At 37.0% G+C, this 7958-nt stretch overlaps 1 pseudogene; it reads left to right on the top strand.

The window, feature by feature from the left end:
- The first annotated feature begins 7024 nt into the window (after positions 1-7024).
- LOC141554124 (RNA polymerase II subunit A C-terminal domain phosphatase SSU72 pseudogene) lies at positions 7025-7609 on the top strand (annotated as a pseudogene).
- Positions 7610-7958: the final 349 nt, after the last annotated feature.

Genomic DNA, 7958 nt, shown 5'->3' with positions numbered 1-7958 from the left:
AAGCTATGATAACCAGACAAAGCAGACTTGTAGCAGAAGTCATCCAAAAGTCGGAAGAAATGCTCCAGAAGCCAAATATCGAACTGCTCCAGGATATTGTCCATAGGACTTTCCATAGGGATTATCAAAGGGTTTATGACCAACAGATTACGGAACCTTACACTTTAACATTTGATTCTCATTATTATACTGTGGCAACGCAATTTTTGCAATATGTCAAAAATTTAAAGTCACCAGAACGCTTTTATGTCTATAGCTTGTCTGGTGATAAAAAGAGATGCATCATGGTTCCAGGTAGCTCCTCTGGAGAGAGATATGCCATTTATATAACTGGATGTGAGGAACTTGAGGCCAGGATAGAATCTTGGAAGAAGAATGATCTTGTTGGGAAATCCTAATAACATTATGTGGTCCCAACTCTGCATGACTGAGAATTCAGACCTTTTGCTGAGAGGATAAATTTACTCAAAGCTTACATTAGGATCTATAGCATCTTGACCATAAACTTCTTTAGATCTGAAGGTACAAGATGTCAATGTCATTGTAAGTCAGCCATTGTTGTAGTTATCATCCATGTAAGTTACTGGGTAGAGTGTTGGGCATGGAGTTAGGAAGACCTGGGTTCAAACCCAGTCTCAGACCCTTATTGGCTGTGTAATCTTGCTCAAGTCAATTAACCTGTTTTCCTGTTTTCTTAAATGTAAAAGAGAGGAAAGAACAGGTTTTCCTATGGATTAAATGAAATATGTGTAAGGACATTGACAGTTTCTGACAAATTTACAGTTGACTTTTGTGTATTCTGCTGTTCAGAATGAGATCCCCAGCAGCCACTAGCAGGTGGCTCCCACAACAGACTTCAAATTAAAAAACAAAACAAAACAAAACAAAACAAAACAAAACAAAACAAAACAAAACAAAACAAACAAACAATGAAACAAAATAAAAACAAACAAAAAAACCAACGTAATGAATATACTGCAAAAATTATTATTATTTTGACTATTTCCTACTCCTCCAGAAGACCAATATCCAACATTCCTTTCGTTCCGTTTGATTTCAATTTTCAATGTCATTTTTCTCTCTTCTTTGGTCAATGACATTATGACCTGACTGTCCCAGACCCTAGAGGATCTTCCCTTGCCCAGGATCCTCAGGGGGTTGTCAATATGTGCTATCTAAGAATAAAGTTTTGTTTCACTTCATCCTTACCTCCTAGTGGTCTGTCTCTGTGGGATGCGGGTGGGTGGCCAAATATGGGTGAGTGTGACTTAGCCATGCAGTGGAGGCACGGGCATTAAGAGTAGCTTTCAGGGAAGCCACAAGGTTCGAGTAGTAAAAGGGGCAGCAACAAGTATGTTTACAATAGATTATACATCTTTGACCATTTGGAAGAAACATGGACAATTTATTTCTTTTTTCTTTTGTATTTTTGTGTATTGAAGCTTTTATTTTCAAAACATGCCCAAAGATAATTTTCAATTTTAAAAGAAGAGCAATCATCTAACTCAAGCTAGCAGAAGTCAAACACATGTGTACAAAAACGACCTGAAAAAAGCAAAATCGGGGCCATGTCGGAGGCGAATTTCATAGAAAACCAGCTTTGAAGTCAGGAAGATCTGACTGGGAGGCATGTAGAAGATCCAAAATAACTACTCAGGGCATCATTCAGTCAAAAGTAGAAAAGTTAGTTCTTGAAAAACTCTGGATGATGAGCCATCCCATCAAGAGATGAGAAAGAGAAAGCTTGGGGTAGGAGAGCCAAAGAAGTAGTATAGATAAATAGCTTTTCAAAAAGAGATTACATCACAAGTAAAGAGAGCATTGAGAAGGCCAAGGGGAGGCATCTAATCTGTTGTTGCTATTCATAGAGATTGGAATGGAAGGTTTCAATTTCCTCCAAATATCCTGATAACTAGGAAACAGAAAACGAGGCCTTCAGACTTAATCAAGCAGATAGACTAAATGTTGATAAATGTCAAATACTGATAAATGTGATCAGCTCAAGTTAAGTCAATATATTAATAGCTGGCCAATGATCCAGTACATCTGAGCCTGCACATATTTTACAGGTCATAGGGGAAACAGGGAAACAATGAAAATAAAATACAGAAAAAGAATTCATGCATAACTGGAAGTTCTTCACCTTATATCTCTCTATTCCACACAACAATTCCCCCCTTAAATTTTGTAAATGATTTTCATCATATTTCTATGAAAAACTTACACACTGTTCAAAATCAGTTAACATATCTGTACATTGTTTATGAAGTTCACCATCAAGATCATCCCTCTCTAGTACTAGACTTTTCTCTGAAGAATCATTATTTTAATTTGCATGCTTGAACCAATCTCCAAGTTAAGAGGAAAATTTTATTGTAGTTATAACACCAATTGAAGTGGGCCAAGTTCCAAAAGAATTTAGCAAAGAACCAGGAGCAAGGAGACAAATTTATCCAGTTCTTCTTGTCACTGATATGCTAATGTTATGGTCCATAGGTAGAATTGAGGAGTTGTCTTAGAAATTTAGTTATCATTGATCAGCAGATTATGCATCTGACAATCAACAATATTTGGAGGAGTTTTCTTTTTTTTTCTCCTTCTCCTTCTCCTTCTCCTTCTCCTTCTCCTTCTCCTTCTCCTCCTCCTTCTCCTTCTCTTTCTCCTTCTCCTTCTCCTTTTCCTTCTCTTTCTCTTTTATTTTTTACATTACTGTCTATTCCTTTTATTTATTTATTTTATTAAATCTTTAATTTTTCAAAACATAATAGTGGACAATTCTTCAATAGTTGCCTTTAGAAAACCTTGTGTTCCAATTTCACCCCCTTCCCCCACTCCTTCGCCTAGATGGGAAGTATTCCAATATGTGTTAAACATGATAGAAATATATGTTAAATCCAGTATATGCATATATATATATATATATATATATATATACAATTATCGTTCTGCACAAGAAAAATAAAATCAAAACATTTTATATTAAAATAAAAAAACATTTTATGTTAAAATGTTATGTTTATGTTATTTTTATATAAAATCAAAACAATAAAAAAGATAAGCAAAATAAAATGGAAGCAAACAATAATAAAAAGTGAAAATGCTATGCTGTGAATCACATTGAGTTCCCACAGTTCTCTCTCTTTGTATAGACGCTCCCTTCATCACTGAACAATTGGAACTTGTTTGAATCATCTCATTGTTGTAGAGAGCTACATCCATCAGAATTGATCATTGTATAATCTTATTGTTTGCCATGTATAATGATCTTCTAGTTCTAGACATTTTACTTAGCATCAGTTCATGAAAATCTATTCAGGCCTCTCTGAAATCGTCCTGCTGATTGTTTTTTACAGAACAATAATATTCCATAATATTCACGTACCATAATTTATTCAGCCATTTTCCAACTGATGGGTATCCATTCACTTTCAACATTCTTGCCACTACAAGAGGTCTGCCACAAGCATTTTTGCACATGCGGGTCTTTATCTTTTCTTTAAGCTCTCTTTCGGATATAAGCCCTATAGAAACACTTCTGGGCCAAAGGGTATGCACAGATTGACAACTTTTTGAGCATAGTATCAAATTGCTCTCCAGAATGGTTGGATCTATTCACAATTCCACCAACAAGGTATTCATGTCCCAATTTTCCCATATCCCCTCCAACATTCATCCTTTCCTGCCATCTTAGCCAATCTGAAAGGTGCATTTCTATGATCAATAGTGATTTATAGTCCCTTTTCATATGACTAGAAATCTTTTCAAAATTTCAAATAAAATTTCAAATTTTCATCTGAAAATTGTTTGTTTCTATCTTTTGACCATTTATCAATTGGAGAATAGCTTGAATTCTTATAAATCTGAGTCAATTCTTTATATATTTTAGAAACGAAGCCTTTATCTGAACTTTTCTTTCTTTTTTTTTTTTTTTTTTTTTTTTTTTTTTTTTTTTTTGAGGCTGGGGTTAAGTGACTTGCCCAGGTTCACACAGCTAGGAAGTGTTAAGTGTCTGAGACCAGATTTGAACTCGGGTCCTCCTGAATTCAAGGCTAGTGCTCTATCCACTGTACCACCTAGCTGCTCCTCTACTACTCTCTATTTCTTAGCCAGTATCAAATGGTTTTGATAATCGCTACTTTATAATATAGTTTTAGATCTGGAACATTTAGGCCACCTTCCTTTGCTTTTGTTTTCATTAATTCCCTTGAAATTCTTGACCTTTTGTTCTTCCAGATGAATTTTGTTGTGATAAATTCTAGGTCAGAAAAATAATTTATTGGGAGTCTGACTGGTATAGCACTAAATAAATAAATTAGTTTAGGTAGTATTGTCATCTTTACTATATTTACTCAACCTATCCAACAGCACTTGATATTTTTCCAACTGAGCTGTATGAAAGGGGGTAGAAGTTGGAGAGCTTCAAAATCAAAGATGCCATGGTCAGGGCCAAACAGGCAGCAGCATGGGCAGCTGAATGTCCAAGCCTGTTTCCCTTCACCTGAAGTTTATCCCCATTCTGGTATTCTTCACAAAATATAACAGAAACTTCTCTAGGTCCATGAACAGCTTGTAATAATTGTAGAATTTCCCCTACATATTTAATGGGGTATTTATTTATTTACTTTTCTTCCAAAAGTCCCCTTCCTTCTGTAGAGCCCCATGACCATGTAAAACATCAAAGGCATATTTAGAGTCAGTATAGATGTTTGCTTTCCTTCTTTCCACAATTCTATAGCTCTGTGAGAGCAAAAATGCTCTGAATTCGGTGAAAGTTGGGAACCTTCAAAGGTTGGCCTAGGTTGAACTTAGAGGCTTCCTCAAATAGAAGAGCTGAGGCAGAAACTGCTGTAAGGTAGGAGTGTCACCCCAAAGATATTAAGTTTCTTTGAGAAGAAAGTAAGGAGTCTGGGGTCAGGTCCCAGGGACTGATTCAAGACCCCAACATACACCATAAAAGGTAGGGCTAAAGCTGGGGCAAGAGATTAGTTTAGCTAATCAGGCCTCTTTTCTAGGGGCATTGTATAAGGGCCTTAAGTAGAATCATAGAGGGGCTCAGCAACAAAGTCTAACTAAGTCATTTATCCTCTGTCTTTTTCAGCTTCTTAATATCTAAGTATGGCATAAAAATGCCCTCCACACCCTAGTTTGGTTGAGTGCCTGAAAAGAGATATTATTTTAAAAACACCTTACAAACTTTAAAGCACTTTAAATAATAAATGTCATAAATAAATAAACAAAGAACTAATTAAATAAATTAATGTCACTGTTGTTATTTAAAAATAAGTGTATGTGAAGCAAAAAACTCCACATCATGAATATTTGATTTGTTTTGACTTTGGAAGGCACCATGTAAGGGGTGTGGAGCTAAAATTTCAGTGGTGGAATAAGTCCAAAGATAAATGCACCAAAGATGTCCAAACAGGGGGAAGTTTGTTAGGAAAGGAGGAGATATTTAAGGGAGTGTCTCTAGCTGGCCTTCATTAAATGGAAGTTGAGAGGCAAATTCAACAGAGAATCCATAGAGATTCCCTATCTAGGCAAATCACCAAACTTTTCTGGGTCTAAATTATCTCATCTATCTCATCCAATTCTACCCAATGATGCTATAATTCATATGATCATTAATTCAATTAATAATCAAACATTAGCTCCAATTCTGTCAGGCATTTTGCTGGAAGGTTGGAACACCAAAGAAAAAATGAGCTTTCAAGTTCTTTTCATGGGGGAGAAAGATCTCAGATGTCATCTCATTCAACTTATTTCTGAAAATAAACAAATAAACAAGTACTACCTCATCATTTCTATAATTTCCTTGAGAGTTGGTCATCCAATAAGGACTTGGAAAACTCCTTGGTTGCCAAACTCAGCACTTCATCATGATTCCCCACCTCCAGAGCCATCTCCATTTCTCTTGATCTCCATCTTACCACCAGACACAGATGGCTCCAGAGGACAAAGTGAAATTGCCCATTCCTCCCCCATTTAAATGCAACTCACTTATATTACCTCTTTAGGGTCATGGTCCTCTTTGAAAATGAAGGACCAACAACAAAAACAGAAGACAAACACCAACAATTTATCCCTATGAGCTGAGCAATGCAAGTCAATCCAATTTCTCTTATGTGTGTCATCTATTTTTGAGTGAAAGTCTTGTTAGCAAATCTGCTGATAGAAATAAAACTATTTGGGGGTAAAAGGAAGATCTCAATCAAGAATTCTCGACATTTTGGTTTTCAGAGAAACCTTTATCAGTCTGTTAAAGTCTATGGAAGTTTTCTCAGAGCAATGATGTTTCAATCTAAAAAAAAATGCAAAAGAAACATTAAATTGAAACATAACTTTTACAATATAATTTAATAGAACTCATAAGGTTCCTCTGGGCACTATTAAAAACACCTCACTTAAGATGTACACACTAGCCATCTTGAAGCATTTAAAGTTCAATCATAGACTCTCTACACTTCTACACAAAAGTGAATAATCAAAATACATTAATTAGAGGCGTGTCATTGCCCAGACAAGGTACAAGGACAAAAATTAACCAATGTTAGGCTTCAAGGAACAATCTATTCTTTGAGCCAGCAAGTGACAACACAATTGATACAAGCAGGCTGAGTTTACACCTCAACTCCACACCTCAGCTTCACACCTCAGCAATACTTCACTTGGGTTGGGCCCCAGCCTTTGTCTTTCAGGATGACATCAGGAAGGTCTCAAGCCAAGGCAGTATTTATACAGCCTGGCTGCAGGTGCAGCTTCATTCTGCTTACAATTCAGGCTGTTGCTTTAGTTCTCCACTGGTTGCCCCAGTCTCCTTTTCACTGCTGCTTTCCCCAACTTTGGCCCTCCAGTCAGGAAGGTCTCAAACCAAGGTACCTATTTATTTAGCCTGTCTGCAGGAGCAGCTCTGTTCTGCTTGACCAGCTGAGATTGTTTGTTGCTTTAGCTGTCCACTGGATCCCCCAATCTCCTCTTTTCTGCTACTTTCACCAACTTTGTCCTTCTGCTTACTTTCACCACTACCATGCTGTCTTCTTCTCTGAAAGTGGCTGTGGTGTGCTCCAATAACCAGAACCGGAGCATGGAGGCTCACAGTGTCCTCAAAAAAAGAGGATTCTGTGTCAGATCTTTTGGAACAGCAACTTGTGTCAAACTTCCGGGACCCACAGTAGACCAGCCTAATGTCTATGATTTCAAAACGACATATCATCAGATGTACAATGATCTTATTAAGAAAGACCAAGAACTCTACAGAAGCAATGGGGTTTTGAACATGCTGAGCAGAAATAAGAGAATCAAGCCCCAGCCAGAGAGGTTCCAGAACTGCAGGGATGAGTTTGATCTCATCATTACCTGTGAAAAGAGAGTCTATGACAAGGTAGTAGAACATGTAAATTCCAAGCATCAGGAGACTCAGAAGCCAGTGCATGTGATTAATGTGGACATTGAGGACAATGAAGAAGAAGCCATTCTAGGAGCGTTTCTCATCTGTGAACTCTGTCAGTGTATACAGAGGTTGGAAGACATGGAAACCCAGATAGATAAACTGTTACTGAAATTAGAGGAGAAACATGATAGGCCTTTGCTCCATACCCTCTGCTTTTACTGAAGCCCAAATTGTTTTTTTCTTTAGAGTTGAAAGAAGTCTAGGTGTATTCCAAAAATCAAGATACTTTGCAGCCAGTCCATGGGATTCATGTGGACATTCAGGACAATGAGTAACAAGCCACAGAAGAAGCTTGTCAGTGTATGCAGACAGAAGATGTGAAAACCAAGACTGGTGAACTGTTACCAGAATTGGAGGAGGAAAGTAGGAAGACTATCCTCCATACAACCTGAATTTACTGAAGCCAAAATTTCTTTCCTTTTTAGGTGAAAGAAGCATGTATGTCAAGGTTATTTGACTATTCTCTACTCCTCCAGAAGACCGATGTGTAATATTCCTTTGTTTCCTTATT

The sequence above is a fragment of the Sminthopsis crassicaudata genome, chromosome 2, assembly GCF_048593235.1.
Source record: "Sminthopsis crassicaudata isolate SCR6 chromosome 2, ASM4859323v1, whole genome shotgun sequence".
NCBI lineage: Eukaryota > Metazoa > Chordata > Mammalia > Dasyuromorphia > Dasyuridae > Sminthopsis > Sminthopsis crassicaudata.
Note: the sequence above shows the minus strand (reverse complement) of the source record. Positions and strands in the feature narration are given on the sequence as shown.